At 35.5% G+C, this 23,056-nt stretch overlaps 1 protein-coding gene across 2 annotated transcripts in view; it reads left to right on the top strand.

Moving 5' to 3' along the window:
• Positions 1-11,033: 11,033 nt before the first annotated feature.
• LOC150095304 (myosin regulatory light chain sqh-like) overlaps positions 11,034-23,056 on the top strand; it is a 79,726-nt gene continuing 67,703 nt past the window's right edge. The window contains exon 1 of one of the 2 annotated variants that reach the window (XM_090410395.1): positions 11,034-11,247. The gene's annotated coding sequence lies outside the window, so the exon portion shown is untranslated. The remainder of the gene's footprint in view (positions 11,248-23,056) is intronic. The other variant, XM_090410398.1, reaches the window with a different exon arrangement.

Here is a 23,056-nt window from a genome sequence, read left to right as displayed (position 1 = left end):
ATTACAATAATAATAATCATAATATTTTTTTTTAAATAAATAACGTTTTTATTCATTGCTAGAATATTTACACATATTTGTACAATAGTTATCTTCAGTATAATTTTAGCGTGTTCTTAAACACATTAAAAGGAATATTGACGACTCGTAAAAAAAATAGCAAACCAACCTAGATGAATGAAAACCATCAAGCAGATGTAATCACCCCGCAACATGATAATTGTCACATTCTGAAATCAATAACAGAATGGAAATAAGTGACTGTCCCCAAAAAAGGACTATCTATTCTCCACGTCAACATCAGAGGCATTCAAAAATACTGGCTGACTCTGCAAGCTTATCTGAAGGAAGATATAGACAACATAGACATTACAATACTGACTGAAGTATCTACGACAAACGAAGCAGCAACCATTTACCAAATGCCACACTTCCAACAACACAAACACTGCAGACAAACTAAACGAGGAGGTGGTATAATAATATATATTAACATAAACTAGAAGTAACAGAAAGTAACTATAAACTAGAATACGCAGAAAACATATGCCTCGAAATTAAAAACATCAAACAAGAAAACTCTTTGATATTAAACGCAATATACAGACCATCCAACTTAATCACCCAACCACCCAATAACAACCCACCCAAATTAAGCTATACAAAGCTTCGAGGAAGAAATCATACGGATTTCTTCCTCGAAGCTGTGCAGGGCTTAATAATAATAATAATAATAAATAGATCCTGTAACTTCTTTAATTCACAAAGGGAAAAAGATAGCAGCCATATAATACTCACTCTTAGTCATCACTATAACTCCTGTTGATTACTGCCTTCTCTTGACACAACGCTAACATCACTGTTTGAATAATTGTGAGTCTAAATGTAGATATCTTATGAGAATAGGATTATAATCATACTTAGTGCATTCTGGCAAAAGCTTTTTCCAAACAGCCCTCATGCTTCTAAAAGGCAATTGCTCCGACGAGTCAAGAATATTTTCAATTGCATGTTTCCATTGCTAGTTTATTGTGTTAAGAGGTGGCAGAAGTTTCTGTGCGTATATTGGCAAGTATGTGTCAGTTTCCAGTAAAGGAAAGTCTGACAGAAGGAAGATGTGTGACAAGTGTATATCTAGAAACGGAAGTGTGTTCTGTTTCTCAATCTCATTTGTGAACTGTATGAGTTTATGTTGTTTGTTTAGGTGGCTATGGAAAGTGTTTAGTGTCAGTCGGCCATGGGGCCAGATCCAGAAACATCGTCAAGGTATCTATGCCCTACTTTGGGATTTAAAGACGCGAATGTAGAGCATGTTGCTCAAAATGTTCCATATAACAGTTAGCGAAAGCCGGGAGAATAATGGCAAGCCCATTATTGTGCCTTCTTTTTGTAGGTAGAAAGCGTTTTGCCGTATAAAGTATGGCATATTTTACGGAACGTCATGCGCAAAGACCGTAGTGATATCTGCTGGGAATTTGTTCTGTAAAAGAAGGATTTTGTCATTGATTGGGATATTCGTGAAGAGGGCATAGATGTAAAATCTGACTACTAAATCATCTTTTTCTAATGTAATGTCTTTCATTATGTTTATGAAGTGTTGTTTGTTTCTGATATAGGAAGGGGAATGATCTACCAACTCCTTGAGTGTTGCCGCTAATTTCGTTACTAGGTGATAATTCGGGCCAGCTGTACCTTCGACTATCGACCGGAGTGGCGTGTTTTGTTTGTGTATCTTTGATAGACCGAAAATTCTCCGGGAACGAGCGTTATGCGGAAGTAATTTTTTGACTACAGGTATCCCTGGATTAACGCGGTTAATTAATCTCTCGATGTTACCTGGTGTATCAAAATCGCGTTAATCAAATATAATAATCAATGGTAAAAATTACAATTCATCCATGATCGATTGTAATAATAAATAATCATCTGTAATAATAAATCGTTTTATGTGGTACTCCTTTAGGAAAGATAAAAAATGAATGCAAAGTTAATGTTTAATAAACGCTTGAACTATCATTAGTTACTGCAATTTTTTATCCAAAAAAAGTTATCAGGAGTAGTATGAACAGTTTTAGTTTTTCTTATAAGCATAAATTCTACGATAACAAGCAAAATGACTCTCTAGACCTCGGCAAACAAGCAATCTTCAATAAACATCTGGATTCATATCCATTACTTGCTGTTTAAACGATTCTAAACTGCATTCAGTTCTTTGATTGTTATCCCCTTTGGAACTTCATCTTCACATTCCATTTGTTCGTTGTCTTCATATGCGCGTTGTTGTTCAATTTCAAGAAGATCGTTCTCACTGAAATATTTTGAGATTGAATCCAATAAATCTTTAACATCTTCTGCATCAACACCATCAAAGCCGACGTCTTCACCAATTGCGACGATTTCATCCCACGTTGTTTACAGAATTTTGAAAACAACCTAATTAGTGCATTCTGGAAAAAGGCTTTTCCAAACAGCCCTCATGCAGCTAAAAGGCAATTGCTCCGACGAGTCATCAATGTTTTCAATTGCATGTTTAATGTTAAAGTTTTTCGAAAATTATTAGAGCGTAATCGCATTTTCTCCGTTGTTGTTTCTACTGTACCCTTTGAGAATGTCTTTTTTAGAAAATAGGCTTTGAAAGTTGCAATGAAGCACATGGCCATTGGTTGTAGCAATGATGTCATATTTGGTAGAAAAAATAAAATTTCCACATCACACAGATCATTATGAGAATTTGGATAACCAGGTGCGTTATCTAAACGCAAAGGTCTGCTGTATTTTTTAAATACACTAGAACAATTGGAGCTTGTAATATACCCACACTTAATGCTTAATGGGAGGAATGACGTTATCTGCTGACGACTTTCTTTCTCTCGGCCAGGAAACATTCTTCGAGGCCTGAATGTTTTTGCGTGGTAAATTTAAAGACGCGTTAACTAAAACTCTTGCCGCGTATATCAAGGAATTGTCGCAATTAATTTCGCTGCTCCCGCGTTAAGCAAACCCGTGATAAGCATGGGATACCTGTATATCTTCGGGCCATGTAGTAATTGATTTAAGTAGTTCCTCTGTTTTCTTTTTTTATGCTATTGGTAGGGTCGTAATTAAGAAGAGTTGGTATGTACTATTGTCCGAGACTAGCAGGTTCATTTTTTCTAAATAAGTGTTCGGTTCAGTAGCGCTTCCTTTATCGGCTGTAGTTATCAAGATGTTCGGATTTGATTTTAATGATTTCACCGTTGTTAATTCGTGTTTCGTTAAGTTGATTTGTTATTGTTTTCTTATGATGATTTAAAATATTGGCAGTTTCTAAACGTATTTTATCTGCTATGTTTTTTGGGATGAATCTTAAGCCTCTTTCAATACTACAAACAAAATCAAGTTTGTTCATCGATCTGGGTGCTACGGCAAAATTTGGATATGAGACTGTCTTTCTTAGTATGAAGAATATGGTTTGCCGTGTTACCCGTAATCTATTCGAGGATAATCCAAATATCTGCGCTCAAGTAACATGAATGTTCAGATTTTACATTTTGTGCCTGGTTTTAAGTAACCGCCAAGTTTTTTCCTCATAGCCTGGATCTGTTCTCTGAGTACTCTTTCTCTATGCGGCGGTTTATTCGTTGCGCCTTTGTTGAGGTAAATTTTTTCTTTAGTTTGATGCAATTCGGAATGATATTGCTGTCCCTACAACGTTATTAAAATGCCAGTCGATAAAAAACTTGGCCGTTACTCAAAACCAAGTACAAAATGTAAAATCTGAACTTCCAAGTTACTTGAACGCAGATATTTGAATTAATCTTGAAAAGATTACAAGACAACACGGCGAACCATATCCTTCAAACTAAGAAAGACAATCTGATATCCAAATTTCATAGACTAAAAGATCGACAAAAACCAACGGACATATTTGAATTTCTTCACAGTGAAAGTTAACAACCAACCAGAAACAATAAACAACAGGAGCCACCAATCGCCTGCAGGTAACAGTAACGTACTTAACCTCTTCGCCCACGCCTTAAACATAGATGAACTCTCGCTACTCAGCAATGGTCTAAATTTTGCCGTAGCACACAAATCGTGGAATAAACTGGATTTTATTTGTGATATTTAAAGAGGCTTAAGATTCATGCCAAATAACATAACAGATTAAATATGTTTAGAAACCGCCAACATTTTAAATATACATCTAAGAAAACAATAACAATCAACTTAACGAAACACGAATTAACAGAGGTGAAATCATTAAAATCAAATCCGACCATCGTAATAACTACAGCCGATAAAGGAAGTGTTACTAAACTGAACACTTATTTAGAAAAAATGAACCTGCTAGTCTCGGCCAATAGTACATACCAACTCTTGTTAATTAAGACCCAACCAATAGCATACAAAAAGAAAACAGGGACACTACTTAAATCAATTACTACATGGTCTAAATATACAGTGAAAAAATTACTTCCGTACTACGCTCGTTCACGGAGAATTTTCGGTCTTCTAAAGATACACAAACAAAACACACCACTCTGGCCGATAGTCGAAGGTATAGACAGTCCGAAGTATCACCTAGTCAAGAAACATACAACACTTCATAAACACAATCAAAGACATTACCTTAGAAAAAGATGATTTAGTAGTCAGATTTTACATCTATGCCCTCTTTACGAATGTCCCAATCAATGACAAAATCCTTCTTTTACAGAACAAATTCCCAGCAGATATCACGACGGTCTTTGCGCATGTATTACGTTCCGTAAAATATGGCATATTTTATATGGCAAAAAGCTTTCTACCTACAAAAAGAAGGCCCAATAATGGGCTCGCCATTATTCTCCCGGCTTTCGCTAACTGTTATATGGAACATTTTGAGCAACATGCTCTAGATTCTCGCCTTTAAAACTCAAAACCTGGCTTAGATACGTTGACGATGTTACTCGATCTGAACCATGGCAGCCAGACACCAGTTTCCTTACCCACCTAAGGAAAGTGTCACAATTAAGATTGAGAAACAGAACACACTTCCGTTTCTAGATATACTTGTCACACGTCTTCCTTCTGGCAATCTTTCCTTCACTGTGCACCACCCAACACAAACGCATACCGTTTACAAATGAGGTTGAAAAATAGAACACACTTCCGTTTCTAGGTAATACACTGGTCACACGTCTTGCTTCTGGCAATATTTCCTTCATTGCTTACCGGAAACCGACACATACTCGCCAATATAAACCAATACCACCACCCGACACAAAAACTAAGTGTCATTAATACTCTAAAAAAGGGCTTTGAAGATCATCCCCAATGAACAAGAGCCGAAAAACGAATTTAAAGTTATCAGCAATACTTTTCGAAAAAATGGTTACAGCCAAAACACTATTAACAATTTCTCTATAAGATCTCAATAAAAAACAAAGATAAACCAGACTACAATAAAACTATAACCATTCCTTACATTAAAGGGAAATCAGAGAAAATAAACAGAATGCTACAAAACTACAACCTCAAAGCCTCCCTTTAAACCTCTTGCAAAATTAAAAAGCTTACTCAACTCATCCGACGACGCACTCTGGAGTATACTGTATTTATTGCACCTGTAATATATCATATATAGGGGAAACAAGACGCACAATTCCTATGAGACAAAAGGAACGTAAACAACATATTAAATATAATAACTACGCTGAAGCTGGTCTTTATGATCATGCCCTCAACACTTTACATAGAATTGACTGGAAAAGCACCAGTTGTTTACATCACACCAAACAATGGCATGAATGCAAATTTTGTGATATTCTTATCAACCACCCCAATCTGAACAATAATGATGGTCTAATAATCCAAGCATATGGAAGGTACATATTCTACCTATGGAACGTTTCTACCTAAGTGTTAACTATGAACCGAACTGTAGATAATCCCGAATCCTAAATCTAATAGCAATTATAATGTTAAAAATAGGACATCATTGTTACTGTAAGAAAACTATCTATAGGAAAGAATGTTTCTCTCATGTTATCTTAAATGGAATTTAGCTTTGATGTAGTTTCTAAATAATTAAGTAATATGCTATTTTATCTGTATTTCTTTCCATTAGAGGTCATGCGAGTAGAATAACCGGTGATCAAATAGTTGGGTCTTTAGTTTACTGTGTGGAATGCAACTCAGCTTGTCCTTATATATTTGTGTATACTCCAGATAATGACCTTAACATGAAACGGAACTTCGGGAAATTAAAATAGTTATTTATAACACGGTTGTAAAGTCCATAATTTCTAAAATGAATCCTTAAATATGTTCTTTGAGTCAGCGACTGCAATCGAATCTATGAAGTCTTTCCACAATACTTCACTGTTTGTTGTCATTTATATCATTTTTTTAAAATCAAAATAATACTACCACATTAGAAATTTCTTAGCTTTTTAGGCAAAGAACAGTGCTCCCAATGAAGATATCTCTAATTCTTCTTTCATTTTTTTCTTTTCTGTTTGTTTCTTCTTTTTTTTTTTCACTATTGTCTCAATAGATAATTTCAATTCTGATTCAGTCCCTCGTTGCTTGTTCCATACTCAAACTAGATATCTCAACTAATGCACTTTATTGTTCAGCTAGCCACACTACTGAGGACCGAGATAGTGAACTTGTGGCATGCATGGCAGAGGTGGCACGTTCGAGAATTTTGCTGGCAACGATTTACAGGTGATATCCTTTCATACGCTTATAAATTATGTAATTTTTTTAATTATTACAATATGTAGAAGTTAAATTTTGTTTTACACTGGAGAGCAACTATGAAAACGTGCATATGATTGGTGCGGTAATAACAAAAGAGCACGCCACCCAAAGATAAAGGCAACCGACAATTCTTAAGCTGAAATGCTAATTCTCTACAACCGAATTCCATAACATTTGAAACTGTTATAACAACATTCAATATAAATTTTATAGTTTAAACACATTCACGTCGGAACGATAAACGATGGGGTATCGTTTATGATTCGGATATCGGCGGACTCAACTCACCCAAAGTTTCAACCCTTGGTTGAATTTTATTGCTGCTTGTTTGCATTTGAGCTGGAGGCAAACTCAGACACTCATTATATGGCGTGTTTTAATTCGTGATAGAATTTTATTTGAAGTTAGCCTTTGTGATCTGTAATCTAGATGTACTGTCATAATGACATCGAGAATTTCAAATGCAATAAAAGAAACACTTATTTAATGTAATTGAAAAATTGGACAATAGTTTATAGTTAGATACTGTGTTTCGGTACAACATATGGTTTGTTTGAGTCTATACAGCATAGTTTCTGTGAGAGGGGACATGTGATTCATTAGTTTGCGCAGTTTTTATTCCATCTGTCTCTAATTGCACTATTTGTTCAGAAATATATTACACAGACTTAAAATGCCTCTGTCCCTTATTCAAGGATACAGTAAAAAAAGTTCTTTTTCTTGCATCTGCAGTATAATGGCTGTTGTGGAGGGCGTGTTGTTACCGCGGGGAGCGAGTTACTATCGCCTCGACATGAACATGTCTAAACATTTTTCGTGTGCGATTTATTATTATTATTATTTTTTATTATCTGACACCTCCAGGGAGTCCAAAGACTCATTGAGAGAGGGTTTGCCAACAGCATCGAACGATTGGGCCCTTCCAACTGCTAACCGCGCTCTAACTAGCTTACGATTTTGCGAGCCATTAGTAACAGAGCCACTACCAATTAACCAACCTTTGCTAAACTGCCCACTCAGTCTCTCAAAGCTAGATAGGGTATAAAGGCCTCGCCTACTCCCTATTGGGGAATAAAAGGCGTTAGTTGATTTTTTTTTTTGCTGGCATATACAAAACGTGTTAATGTAATTTTTCGTAAAGTAAAATCAAGGGTGCAAGTTATATGTGAGTTATATATATATATATATATATATATATATATATATTAAAATAGATTTAATGACTTAAAAACCGAGATTACTTATAAAGATTTAATAAGATTAATACAACTAGTTTCGGCTTATAATAGCCTTCATCAGGTATTCTTAAAGGAAGAGAATAGTAATAAACATTGACGTATCTAAAAACTTGAAAATACAGGTAAAAAATCGCCACACATAATTGATACATAAAAAACGTTGTATTTTTTCAAGTTGTTCTAACAGGCGTGCCATTGTTTATTGAAAGTATGCGAGCAGACTCACGTGAACGCCAATATTGAATAACTGCAGCATGGCTATCTGGGATGTTATAACTCAAATTGTTGTTTAAGTGGACAGGATTCAGAAGGATTTCCCTTGATTCTATAATTTTTCTCTCAAACTGATCATCAGAGCGAAAAATATTTTTTGAACTATTCCAGCAAACGGAGTGGCTTTGTTGATCATCATTAGGATTATTTGAAAAAAGAACATGACTGGATAACGCAGTTGCATGAGATCTTTTGTAAGAGATGTCTCTTTTATGCTCTTCTATACGTTGCTCAACAGATTTGTTAGTTTGTCCGAAATAAGGGATATTGCAATCGGACCATAATTTATATACACCTGGATATTTTAGGTTGTGATGAGGAGGCTTTGGATGGCTGACTAGAGAACGAATTTTTGGAAGGGTGGTGAAGAACGTCTTGATGTTATATTTTTTAAGGACTTTTGCTAATTTGTTAGAGACAGTGCTAATATATGGGATGGAGATGCTGCCTTTAAGATTATTAGTTTCTGTGGTGCGCTGTCTAGGAGGATCCAGAATAAATTTCTTAATCGTTTTTTCAGAGTAACCATTTTGTTTAAAGATAACAGAGAGTTGATTTATTTCTTTTTGTAGTTCATCTTGTTCATTCAAGAGAGAAAGCGTGCTCTGTGTCCTAAAATAGATATAGTTCCAAGTTTTTGTGGTGGAAAATGATGAGAAAGATTATGTAGATATCTATTGGTATGAGTAGGTTTTCTGTATATAGAGATTTTTAATCTTTCAGAGCAACGTGTAAGCATGACATCCAGGAAAGGCAAGGAGTTATTATTTTCTAGATCAGCAGTAAATTTTATATTAGGATGTTGGATGTTAAGATGATTAAGAAAAGCTATGAGAGATGTGTGCTCGTGATATACCTTAGGACACAGAGCACGCTCTCTCTTGAATGAACAAGATAAACAACATGCATCCCCTTCGTGGAGATGTGTTTTGGCATTTAGGGTAAATATTACGATTAGTGATCAGAGCTTATACCACCTTTACCACGAGTTGCCTTGGTCTTGCACTACCTGTAGGATCATCAGTATATATATATATAAGTGTGTGTGTTATAAATTTAAAATTTAATTAATTAATTTTCTATTATTTTTCCCCTATTAAAAACTGCCTGGCATGTCAGCCACTTGATTTGTAAACTTTTGCCATGCGCACATAAAATGGTTCGCCACCACTGACCTAGGACATCTGTTCCTCTTTTTGCTAAAATAGGAATTACAAATGGTGTTGTTATTATTATTATTATTATTATTATTATTATTATTATTATTATTTTAACAGTGTCTCATGGTGTTATTCCACCATTTCTCTGAGGTTAGCTTTGGTAATTTTTTTTTTCCATTATCCAATATTATTAATCTATGGTCTTAGTATAATGGAAGCAGGTTTAACACTTTCACATGCTTTCATAATTATATATCGATAATCGAGAACATCCGTAGTCAAGAAAATCTACAGTATAACCTACACTATTTTAGACGATAAATATAGGGTTAGGATTAGGGACTAGGAGACAGGGCACTTGTCAACCACCTCTCCTCACTGGATGCTCTGCATAATTAGCGATAGTGTTGAGCCACAGCAATCTCTGATTTGCAACCCGTGGAGTGTGAACTGATCCACCAATCTCAAAACTTAGAAGTTCCAGGGCCTACCCTAGGAATTTTGCTGCTCCATGCAGAGCATATTTTGCTGCCCCGTCTCCCTTATTTTTCGTATAGTTTATGCCAACTTTGCCGCCAAAAAAAAACTTGCGCCCCGTGCAAATGCACGTCTTTCACCATCGGTAGAGCCGGTCCTTGGTCCTGCTTACTCACTATTGTGGAATAAAAGGCATTAGCATTTTTGTTTCGAGAATATTTCTTACACGTTACAGCTGTTCAATTTGGTTTAATTTTATTACGTTTATACAGAATGTTGGTTCCTATATACATTTTTTTAACTTTTATGTATTTTTTTAACCTTATACAATGTTTAACTGTTATACATTTGTAGCCGAGTACAAAAAAAAAAAAAAAAAACTATCGTAATTCTGTGTCTGGCTGGAGAACTTTTTTGGGTCCCGATATGAACTGGAAATAGCGGATCTTTATCCCCGATTAGAATTTTTAAGAATTATTCTAAGCTTTCACCATTGGAAGCTAAACCCGGGTTTTCTCTCTCAGAAATGGAATTCCTCATTTGCGCTTAGTGGAATAAGGCTTCGGTGGATTTATTACTATATTTATGTATAGATAGTTTTCTTCTCAATAAAGATCGCTTACTTTGTGGCTGCTTCGTTATCTTCTTCCTTTCCCTCCTTCTGTAACATATTTTCCAAAGGGGAAGAAAAGTTCTCTCTCTTAGTGCCAACTTTCTTGCAAATTGCTAGAATTTCTGCGCTTCTCTTTTCGTCCCTATTTTTGAGTGCATTCAGCCTGCGTGCTTCATCAGAGGCGATGCGTCCTAATTCAGACTACCATTTATTGGATGTGTGTGTCTTTGTTGATTTTCATGAGATGCGGGATTAAAAATTCGGTTTTTTCGAAAAAATGTTCGCTGATTTTATTGATTGACTGTGGAAATATCCAGAAATACTTTCCTCTAGTCATTGACTAGTATTAGAACTGTTTAGATCTTAATTCTGCGAATCTGGATTTTCAAAAGCTTGGTTCTGTCTACTCACACAGTGTTTTTTATTTGTTTTTAGATTACTGTATTTGATTTGGGCGCGGTAAGGCTAATTTTTTCTTCGTTGACTTTAAATTGCATTTTACCACAGATGGATTTCTTGTGTTGTCCAGGCTTCTTTAATTATTTTATTTATTTTTTTTAATTTATCTTTACGTCATAAGCAATGTATGCGTCACAACATAATGAGGAGTTTGTTAGTTTATAAGTGGTTGGAATAACCGTATTGGGATATGTAGGACGATTTCCTGTATTTTAGTGGTGTTTAGTCTTGCAGGTATCTCGCTTGACCGAGTCACGCCCAATTCTTAATTTCTTCTGTTGGAGAATTCTTACATACCGTAAGTTTTCACACCTCTTATTATTATAATATAAGATGATTACCAGTATTTATGCACGTTCGCTTGCTTCATTAAAAGCGTAATTAATTTACACGATTGCATATTATTATTCTGAAGATTCAAAAAAGTTGAACTGTTGCATCAGGATGGATATTTGTTTAGTTCCATATGCAAAAATGGATTGATTTCTTTTAACATTTGACGTTGAACGGGTATTGCTGAAGCGGACTGCATTGTACTGCGAAATTATTGCCGAGTTTATTGAATTCTAATTTAAAACTTTATAGCCAATTTCGTTCACACTGATATGGCTGTTAGTTTTGTCGGTCAATCCACTGCATCTGGGATACACCTGTTATTATAACAACATCCTCCATAGAGTCGTTAGACTCATCGTGGGAGATTTATTTAATTGACAATATATTTATCGTATCGAATCTTAAAAACTTCAACGCACCCTACATTAACAACATATTCCGGTAGTGCATTCCAATCATTCACAATTCTCCATATAAAAATATCTACTTCTCATACCCCTCTAGACTACACTCTTACACCACACTTAAACCTGAATATTACTATCAAGTCTCAATCATCCATTCAGGTATACATTCGCGTGCCTCATAATGTTAAAAAATCTATTCAAATTTCAATATTTACTGATTCCTTGCAAACTATTTTCAGTATGAGCAGTGTGATTTATGGTTGACCAATGGAGACTGGACTTACGATAGTTCCCTTTACAGCTTTGTTTGCAGTCATTTTTAAAGACTGGAAATTTATCAGAAATTGCTTTGAACTTCCTGTCTTTTAATGGGTAACAGCACATCCATGGAGACTCGTGGATTTATTTCAAGATCACTATATTCTACTTCCTTTCCCAGTCCACTCCTGAAATTTATTTTTAGTATTATTATTTAAGCAAAACCTATTGAATTCATTCACATTACCTGTACTCATGACCTCCAGTGACAATCCATTCAGTCATGCACCTCTGAGAGAAATCTATCCCTCACTCCTTTTGCAACTGTATTAATCTCAACATTCCTTGAATGTCCTCTTCCCACTCTTTATTAAATGTCATCAATTGGTATACTATACAATCAATTTAGAAGTTTGTAACTCCTTGTCATACAAACCCTCTTTCTCCTGTAGATTATAAAGAAAGACTGAGAACACAAATTTTCAGTCTTTCTTTATAATCTACATTCTGCAGTCCTGATATCTTTAATACACTCCTTTTGTAGTCTATACTGCCTCTCTATCACCATGGTAATCAGAAGACTAGATCTGCATACAATAGTCCTGATGAGGTTCCATCAAAACCTTGTAATAAGGCAAAATGACTTCCTTCTCCTCGCACATTAATGTTTGTTTTAGCACCACAATCCTCCTCTGAGTTTTTGCTATATGGTCTTTGAAGTTCTACTTCCTATCCACTAATGCTCCAAAATCTTTAGCCTGATCATTTTTTTTTTTAAACGTAATCCCACCAATATAATTAATATGCCATTAAATTTATCATTATGCCAAACTGCATACCTTTTTACATTTACTAGCATTGAACTGACAGCCATTTTCGACATGCTTGCCATTCTAGCCTATTCAAATAATTCTGCAAGTGCTGCATATCAGTCATATTCCTAATTACCTTGGTGTCTTTACATTATCAGCAAGCAGATGTATGCCATCTATTAGATCTTTCATGATGTCATTATTGTGGCGACTAAATAACAATGAACCAAGGACCAATCTTATAGTCACTTTAAATCTTTCATGCACACAGCCCTATATACCACTTTTTGATATCAGTCAGTTAGCCGAATAGTTTATAATGAAATCCCATATCCTCCAACTTATGTAACATTTTGTTGAAAGCTACAGCAAAGTCCAAAAGTATCATAGCCTTTTTATTACCCTTAAGGAAGTTACTCAAATATGACCTTTTCCAGTAAACCCATGCTGTTCTTTTGAAGTATGGATTCACTGTCAACCAATTTTTCACCACTACTCCAGAAATACTGATAAGTGAACATTAGGTTTTGCATTGCCTTGTGCAATGGGATTATCATATCTTCTTTCCACTCCTGTGGAATCGTCTCTGTTCTGAGACTCTCATATTGTACAAGTGGTTAAAGACATAGCTAATCTACATTCAGTAGTTATTTTTTCATTTTCATTATTTCTTTTACTTGCAGCAAACAAAATAATTATTTTAGGTTATCTTTATCATAGAGCCAGTTTCTTTTCATATTCAGACTGTTTTTTGTACAACACTTGTAATCCTTGTGGCCTGCACTTATAATTTGATTGAACTTTATAGGACTGCATATCCATTTATTCTGTCCTCTCTTATCCTAATTATTCTTAGAGTTCTAGGGACACAATTCCTATATTGCATTAAGTATTTTTTAAATGCATCCTATATACTACAGATCTTATCTAGCAACCAAAACCATGTGAGAGAACCTAATATTCTTCTCAGTTAGTCATAATACTAACTGCATGTGTTTTCTGTCTCCTTTACCCTTTTTAGGACCTGCATTTCTGAGTGGAAGAAACTTTGCTACTTCTGTATAAGGCTAGCAAGCTCTTTTCAATTAAAACAGTTCTTTGAAGGATTATCATGCTATGATAATTCATGCATGCTGTGTCACGCTCTGCTTCATTCCCCCTTCCCCCCCCCCCCCCCCAAAAAAAAACAACCTAGTTTTCTTGCTTGAAGTTGCTAACTTAATGATATGTGAAACAAGAAAGCATTAAGCATAAATTAGAGATGGTTACTTGAGAAAAATCATGTAACAGAAAACACGAAGTGATGTAGTAAACTTCACCATATGGTTAAGTAAAATAAATGGTCAAAAACAAAATAACAATATCTAACTTTTTTGCATAAGACACTCGTAATCTTGATGAAGCATACTTGGTAAATACCCCATTTAAGGTATCCATTATTTATTATCAGCTTGCTTTATGTAGTATCCTTTTGATTCTAACAGTGAAATAAGGGTAGTAACTTAACAGAATGATACTGTTTTTCTTGCATTGAAAGGATCAATTTATATTGGTATTGTTTTGAGTCAAGTCCCAACTCATTGCAAGAGGCCAAAATTTCAATCTTTATTTTGAAATTGGTAGTTTTGAGCACTGTGGGCATGTCGTCAACACAACCCCTTTATAAGTGCCACACTGAGTATGACATATTATTAACTTAAACCATTTATTTAACTAGGTATGATATATAAAATTTGGTATTTGGTTTCAGTTCATACAGAAAAGTTAGATCTTGTATTTTTGACCATGTGTGTTTTTTGTCTTCATCATGAACATGTAGGTGGGATTAGCAAGTATCTTCGTAATTTGAACAACTGCTTAAGCAGCTATCTTTAATACATAATTGTTTTTGTATTTTTAGCATTGAGAAATTTGAACTGATACTAGAAAAATAACATCTGCACAAGTTATCTTTAGCCAAAATGCTAATTAAGTTATTTCTTTCTCCTGTGAGTAAGGTTTACGATAAAATTTTTTACCCTCTCCACCCCATGTGACGTATTTTTCCCTGGGTTAATGATGACATCTATCACTTACAGGATGTTGCTGAAAGGTAACATTTCTGGTTCCATAATGTACTGCTAGAAGAAAAACCATTGTAGGTTTGAGTCTGTAACACTTGTAGGTAATTTTAAGAAATTGAAGTAATGGGGGGGGGGGGAAAGAGACTGGGAGAGTATTCTGTTTATTGCTTCCTGTATTTGGCCCATGTCAAATTGGCATCATCACTGATATAGGAAACAGGTGAAACTCGCCTTCCTTAAGGGAGCTACCACACATGCATCAATGGTGCTAAAAATATGCATAGCAAGAGAGATTTATATATGAAACTGGTGAGCTGTATATATGGATTTTAGACTAATCAAAATTTAAAAAAAAAATTGATCATGTTAAAATTTTTTTTAGAAATTTTCCTGCTTTCCTAGAATTCTATCAGTTGCATTTTTTAAATAGTTATATCGCTCAATTGAAGTACTGGATTTTTTTTTAATTATAAACAAGCTTGCATTTTTCAACTCGGTTGATGTCCACTTCCTGTTTTTATTATTATGCTTTAAAATTGTTAGTTTCAAAACAGCATTCAAAAAGTGAATGTGATCATCCTATATTGCCATAGGATGATCACAGTAATATTAAATTCTGTGACTTAATTACTTGTTGAATTTGTACACTTTTCTGTAAGTCATTATTTTAAGAAAATGACTTGCAGATGATTGCTTATAAAGGGTCGCTCTCCATTTTTTTTTTTTTTACCTTCACTGGTTGAGGTTAGAGCAGGAAGAATTGAGGAGCAAAAGGGTAAACTACTTGGTTTGCTTCTTTTTTTTTTTTTTTACTACTACTAAAGAACAATTTATATTGAAAACCACTTCTGTTGTCTTATGCAAAATGCAGTTGATAACTATGGGATAGTTTCTCATATGTAACATAATGTGAGTTATCACTGATATAACAAACAGGAATGGCTGCTTAAAGGGTTATTACTTAAGAAATAAGCAGTGTATATAAAAAACTTGAATTTCTGATAAATCAGTGGTCTTTGAGAACTGCTAAGCAGTTAATGATAATTTATATATAGGGAATATTCCTGAATTTATGTTGGTTCACATCTCTATATTCCCCATTTACAAAAGATTGGAGACCAATAGCATCCTAGCATGGTGAATTGGCCTGGGGATTAATAAATCTAATGGCCTTGCTTTAGAAATCAAATCAGTTTTATAATATGACTAAATATCAGCATAATTACAAATATCATGAACTTTTTAATTGTATAAATTTGAGCCCACACATAAATTCAGAAGAAACAAAGTAAGTGAGGGACAGAAAATAATTGAGTTCCATAAGTTATATAACTTATCTCTAATTTGGCTGTTTTGTGTGGCTGAGTTTTGAGTCCTGCCATGTTGAATGTTTGTGAAAGTCTTCAAGTAATGATTTTTTGTTGCATTGCATGGAGCCATTGTGAGGTCCCATATTGAGGTCAATACAGGATTCCTGTATTGTCTAATCATTTGCCCACAGTATTATTATTTCACCCTCCATGGAGTCCACAGACTCATTGTGGGAGGTTCATTCAACTGACAACATATTTATCATATAGCATCTTAACCTTAACACTCCTTGCATTAACAACACATGGTAATGCATTCCATTCAATGACAATTCTCCATGTAAAAAATCTACTCCTCACACCTTTCTTCATGCTTTTACATAACTTCCAGGAAAGACCTCTGGTTCTTCCCCTCTCACCCTCTACTCTTTTTATAATCCCCTCTGGATTAATCTGATAAAATCCTCTCACTAACTTAAATGTTTCTATTGTGTCACCTCCCTTCCTCTTATCCACCGAACTCTGCAATCCACATTTCTTCAACCTCTCTCCATAGCCAGCATTCTAAACTCCTGATATTGTCTTAGTCACTCATCTCTGGACCCTCTCCAATGTCTCCACATCACATTGAAAACCAGGTGACCAGATCTGAGGCCAATAGTCAAAGTTGGTCTGACCAGTGCCTTATATAGGTGGCACAACCACTTCCTTATCCTTGCATGTTAGAGCACTTCTTATCATAGCAGCACTATGGTATGCAACACTAGCAATATGCCCTCTAAACTTCAGTCTACTTTCACCATCACTCCCAAATCTCTAATCTCATCCACTTCCTGCAGTACACAGCCTTATATTTCTGCACTCCAAAAATGCAACCTTGCACTTATTGATATTAAAACTACAACCCCACTCATATATATTAAATACATAAGTTTCCAACTTCTCATATATGTTGGAGTTATTTATTAACATACTTTCACTGCATTACTTTAACTATGAAAATATAGATAGGAAGGCAAAAGTCACATGGCAGGAAGGAATTGGAATTTATACATCTACTGAGAGATAATTACTTGAAGCAACACTTGATGAAGGGGACTAGAGATGCAAGAGTTTTGGACCTAGTCATAGGATCAGAAGAGCTATCCATAACAAGTAGCCACATTGCCTTTGATTGGGAAAGTAACCATGCTCTCTTGACTTGGTAGATTGTAAAAAATTAGGAATATTTTATCAAGAAGAGGTATATGTGGAATTATAAGGCATGTGATTATGGCAAGCTTAGGAGAAAGCTTGAAGCTGTGCCATAGCATAAAACCCTGCAAGGGAAGGATGTTAGTTAAGGGGCATCTAGAGGAAGCTATACTAAATTGTATACATGAGATAAGGAAAGGATTAATCAGGTAGGAGTTAGATGGATGAGTAGTATTAAGCATGAACTTCAGAAAAAGAAAATACTGTGGAGGTGACCAGCAGATTCATGAATAGTAAATGGATCAGGCAAGAAGGATGACAGTATAGTTATGAAGACAAAATCAGGTTATGAGATGAAAGTAGTCAAGCATCCCCAAGGAAATCCCAAAGATTCTTTCTCTGTATGGCAGGTAAGAAAAAGAAGAATGACTTAATGAGTGCTTATGGTCATGAGCTGATGAAAGCAGATAAAATAGTTGAGTTACTGAGTGATCACGTTGTATGGTATATCATACAAATGAGGTTAATGCTGTGATATATGTGACAGACTTATGTGGGAACAGAGGTGGATGAATTGGAGGTTCTCTGAATATTACAGAATCTCAATGTGAATACAGCTGTATAATTAGATGGGATATCAGCTCTCATTTTGAATGAATGTGCAAGAAAATTGGCAGTGCTTCTGACTAGGCTCATTAATATAAGTCTCAGCTCTGGTGAGTGGAAAGAGGGCAAAATAATCCCCTTGCATAAAGGAGGTTCTAAGACTGCAATAGCAAATTTATAGACCAATTGCTATCTCGGGCGCAGTAAAAGTAATAAAAAAAATTGGTCAAAAAGAGAATTCAAGAATGGATAAGAATATGATACTGTATGTGGGGCAACATGGCTTTGTGAATGGTTGGTCAATCCCTAGTAATTTACTAACTATTTATAATAGAGTAACAGGCTGAGTTGGATAAAAAATGGCTACATGAATTCTGCTGGGTTTTGCAAAGGCATTTGACAGAATACCAGATGGAATTCTTATGCAAATTAGAACAAATAGGGATGGATGTGACACTGGTTATGTGGATAAGAGGGTGGATGTGGACAGATATTAAAGTGATATATGGAGGGGAAGAATCAAGGCAAAAACAGATGAGTAGTATATGCAAGGTTCAGTGTTGGGACCACCACTGTTTTATTTGTACATAAATGATATAAACCTGAAAGGAAATATTCAGTTGTTTGCTGATAATGTAAAATTAGGTAGACCTAATAGTTAATCAAGGTGATGTGGAGAGCTTGCAGGATGATTTAAATAGGCTGTCAGTATGGGCAAAAGATAATTGGTGCCAGTTTAACGTGGAGAAATGTAAAGCTATACATTTTGAGATAGATTGCATGCTGTGTACCACATTGATGGAAATGTACTCCATAAATAGATAAAGCTAGGGATTTAGCGATGGTGGTAGATAGTCGAAGTTTAGAGGACATATTGCTAAGGTAGCTCATAAGATTACTTGGCTATTGAAGAACATGATAAAACGTAATGATAAGGAAGTTGTTCCTCTTTATAAGCTCTTGGTACTTCCACATCTGGACTACTGTGTTCAGATCTGGTCTCTTAGGTATGAGGAAATGGTGGAGAAGATTCAGAGGCTAGCAACCAAGATGGTGAGTTGTCTGTAGACCTTTCCTTATGAGGATAGATTGAGGGTGTTATTACTGCAGAAATTGGCTGATAGGCAAAAAAGAAGGGATATGATAGAAACATTTAAGCTACCTAAAGGGTTTTGTAGGATTGATGTAGGGTAAATCTTTTAGCACTTAGCTAGAGGCAGGGGAGGGGGACAGAACAAGAGGTCATCCCTGGAAGTTGAGTAAAACTGTGGTTTAGTAGGGATGCGAGGACTAGATTTTTCACTTGAATAGTTGTGAATGAATCAAATGGGTTGCCAGAGTCAGTTGTTAGTGCTATGTATGTTAATGAGTTCAAAGAGGTATGATAGATTTTGTGGATAAATTAGATATCCCACGATGAGTCTTCACCATGGAAGTGCCCATACAATAATAATATATATAATTTTGTTAGCTAGCTTCCAGGTTTTGACAAGATAGTTTATCTGTTCTCTTTGATGATAATGGGAGCTTGAGACATTCTTGGGGATAAACAAAGATAGACTACATGATTCTGCAGATTCCCCACACCTTCTCCCAATGGCATTAGATCAAAACTAAATGAAACTCGATTTCTGGAATCCAAAAACCAGAATAAGGTTTACAAGGACCTGGTTTAACTTTTTTTTTTTCCATTTCATCCAACATAATTCTGAAAGCATGACACATGCTTTCAGAATTATGTTGATGTCATGGAGAGAACTAATGTTTCTCTAGTGTACGGTTTTAAAATGTTTATTCTGTAGGATGGCCTATAGTTAGTATTCTAGACTGAACTAATGGTAATAAGTGCAGATAATCTTATTACCACTATTGTCATGTATATTCTTCTTTTGTATGGCTTATTAAAGAATCCATTATCATATATTCCATTTCCTTCCGATTTCAGCCAATCTTGACACCATGACAATAGTGATAAGATTATCTGCCAAGCAATGAAAAATAGATTACATGCAAGGGGGGGGGGACCTCAACTTTCAGATTCAGGTAGATTGGTTACTCGTATCAATGTTACATTGCCATCATCAGGGATCACAAAAACAATATATGCACACACTAATACTGGGCAGATGAAGCCAAAGAAAGGCACCCAAAATGGGGCTAGTCCTATAAATGGTACTTCCAGTGGGCTATATGGGTGGTCTTGGCTGTTGGACTGAGGATTTTTTACAGGAATAGATTATAATAAAGCTATTCATGCATTTAAAAAGAGGGCCTTGTTGCAATGCTGAACATTAGACGAACCTTTGGACGATCCTCTCTGAATGGCTTGCATTCTTCAGCAGACAAATAAAAAAAAAAAAAAAAAATCAGCTAATGCTTTTTTGTTCCCGTATAGGGAGTAAGCGAGGCCGTTTAGCCTTATCTAACTTTTTGGAGACTGAGTGGGCAGTTCATTCTCCACTGGTAGCCAATCAGAGATAGCTGGCGCAAGGCTATCACTAATTAAATGGCATGCAGTGAAGAGGCGGCTCAACAAGTGCTGCCATCTTGTGGTCCCTAACACAATATTTTTAATGTCTGAAAATAGTGTGGGTTCTACGGTCAATTTTCTTGAGTTTACGGGACGAAAAACCAAAGTTTCTGGGAGAAAAAACCTGCTTGCCTGTGCCAGAGATCGACTAACTCGGGAACCATCGAAAAAAGGCTTAGAAAAATTTCCTCTAGTCGCTGACTAGATTCGAAAGCAAGTCTTCCTTCATGCGGTCAAGTGCCGTGGAGTGTAAACGCCACATCCACTGAGCTACACAGGCTCTTCAGCAGACAAAGAATTTCAAAAAAATAAAATGTCAGCACATCAAAAAATATATGAAAATCCACTGAAAATTCAGCTTTCAAGCCTCAACTACCTCCTAACACAGTAAACTTATTATCCTTTTGACCTGAAGCCGAAAGCAATTAGTGCACTGTTATGTGGCCATAACTATGCGCTATCACCTAAAAATAAATTTCTGCAGAAGAAATAATGATCCAAGTAGAACTGAGGTATCCAGCCTTACCAATCATATTACCATCAACAGACTGAATGTAGCCAGCGTACTTACTAATACAAACCATCTTAAAACCTTGCGAGAAATTAAAAACAACAAAATAGCAATTACCAAAATAGAAAAAGGGAAATGCCACTGTGGTTTTAAACTAGTTAGATTACACAAGTAAGCTTGTCTCTTTACTTCTACCTACCTTCTCATAGACTATGATCCCAACAATACACAGATCAGAATGCTCCTTAAAAAGGTCTGTTTTGGCCTGTGGAAGTTGCAAACTAAAACTATATAACAGACCCTCCCCACCTAGATATATGGACTACCAAAAAATCCATGAACAAAATGTGCCATTATGGGACGTAATGGCACATTTTGCTCATGGATGTTTGACCCCATTGTGAACGGCATTGATTCACCCGCATACAAATTAGTCCAAGTGCTCACACAATATTCTGGCAACACACTTTCACACATAAACTCAGCCCACTTTAAATCTAGTAGAAAACCTCACTCTAACACACTGACATAATGGTCAGTTTTGATGTCTCCTCTCTATTCCTTAACCCTCTCATGCATGAATTTTTATATTCATTTATAAAAAATTATAATGGTATGATACAGTACCATTTAATGTTACCATGATTTCATTAATTTGGAATTAATGAAATCATGGTAACATGATTTCATTAATTCCAAATTAATTCCATGAATGGAAAGGATGTATGGTAATCCCATTACACGAGGGTGGTGTAAAGACCAATGTATTCAACTATTGACCAATCAGTATCTCAGAAGTGGTGCGAAGATTTTAGGAAGGTTGTTAGGGCTTGTATTCATAGGTTTACTAAGGGAAGGTCATGTGTTAGCAACTTGCTCATGTTCTATAATAATATTACCACTGAGTTAGACAAGGGGAATAGATTCACCACGATACTTCCGGATTTTGCTAAGGCTTTTGACAGGATATAGCATGGAATACTGTTGGAGAATATAGGATTGACATGGATAAGAGGATGACTGATTGAGAAATATCAAAAAATGGTATATGTGTGAATCTGCAAGATTCTGGGTAACAGTGGTGTGTCTCATGATTAGTTCTTAGTCCATTATTCGATATGTACATTAATGACTTTGGGAAGGATTTGACATGTGACATAGTTATTTGCTGATGATGTAAAGATAGGTAGGGTAATCAGGAGTGCTGCTAATATGTAGTACTTGCAGAATGATTTGAATAGACTGGAATTGTGGCATGTGAAAATGGCTGTCATTTCAGCATTAATAAATGTAAAATCATTCACTTGGTATGATTAGATATCCAATGTCATATTATATTGGTGAAATTGTGCTTGAAGAAACTGATGAGACTAGGGATCTTGGAGTTTTAGTAGACAGGAAGTTGAAGTTCAAGGATCATATAGCAAAAATTGTAAGTGCAATTCAGAGAATAATGGTAATGCTGAAACAAACTTTCACGTGTAAAGATAAGGAAGTCATTTTGCCTTGATAAGGGTTAAGACCTCACTTGGACTATTGCATGCAGGTCTGGTCTTCTGGATTCCATGGTGATTCTGAACAATGGAGAGAGTGCAAAGGAATGTGTCCAAAATTATGTGATTGTTGAAATACAGATTATGAAGACAGATTGAGAATTTGTAGGCTGCAAACAGGAGAAAGAGGGGTGATATGATTGGGACTTGCAAACTTCTGAAAGGCTTATGCAAAATTTCAGTAGATGGAATTCTTTCATTTCATGGAGGGTGGAGAATGGACATGACTGCATTCATGAAAGTTGAGAATGAATACTGTCAAGAAGGGAGTCAAGACTAGATTTTTCTCTCATAGAATGATGCATGATTGGAATAGATTGCTTTTGGATGTTGTGCAAGTGGTGTGAATGAATTCAAGAATAGGTATGACAGCTGGTGTGAATAGTATGGCCTCTCTCGATGAGTTCCTGACTCCTTGGGATCTCTCTTAATAATAATAATAATACAGCAATTCCTCGATCAATGTATCTCCAATTAGTGTGTTTCTATACTCTGCTTTCTCGTGCTTCCTTTGAAATTGTTTTCCT

The sequence above is a fragment of the Typopeltis vanoorti genome, chromosome 20 (genome assembly GCF_054136105.1).
Source record: "Typopeltis vanoorti isolate ZY-2024b chromosome 20, IOZ_Tvanoo_1.0, whole genome shotgun sequence".
NCBI lineage: Eukaryota > Metazoa > Arthropoda > Arachnida > Uropygi > Thelyphonidae > Typopeltis > Typopeltis vanoorti.
Note: the sequence above shows the minus strand (reverse complement) of the source record. Positions and strands in the feature narration are given on the sequence as shown.